Source organism: Arachis ipaensis, chromosome B04 (genome assembly GCF_000816755.2).
Source record: "Arachis ipaensis cultivar K30076 chromosome B04, Araip1.1, whole genome shotgun sequence".
Taxonomy (NCBI): domain Eukaryota; kingdom Viridiplantae; phylum Streptophyta; class Magnoliopsida; order Fabales; family Fabaceae; genus Arachis; species Arachis ipaensis.
The window spans coordinates 126096428-126096843 of record NC_029788.2 but is presented as its reverse complement, the minus strand read 5'-3'; positions in this window follow the sequence as shown (position 1 = coordinate 126096843).

The window sequence follows — 416 nt, the reverse complement described above, 5'->3', positions numbered from 1 at the left end:
TTTTAAGTATAAAATATTATACTAAAAGCAAACATAACTCGGTCACAATTTATAAAAAATCCAATAGAATAAATAGGGGTGACAATACAATTTGTATATGTAAGTATCTAACTCGCTTCAATTTAGTTTAAGTAGATTGATAATACGATTTGTAGCAAGTAGGGTGTATCAAGCAAATTTTATCCGTTCAACCTGTATTTTTAGTATATAATGTAATGTAGACATATGAGGAATGAGTAAAGATTTAAACTCCATTTTTTGATTTGTGCACAAATACTTATTGTCACTAAATTTATTTAGCATTGATGGTTTATTAGTGACTAAGAGAAGGGAGAGTTGAATCTTAGTCCTTTTTTGTTGAGTAAATTTTGCTGTCATTTTAAAACGCTTCAAGAGATATTTCTGCTTTTTGTCTC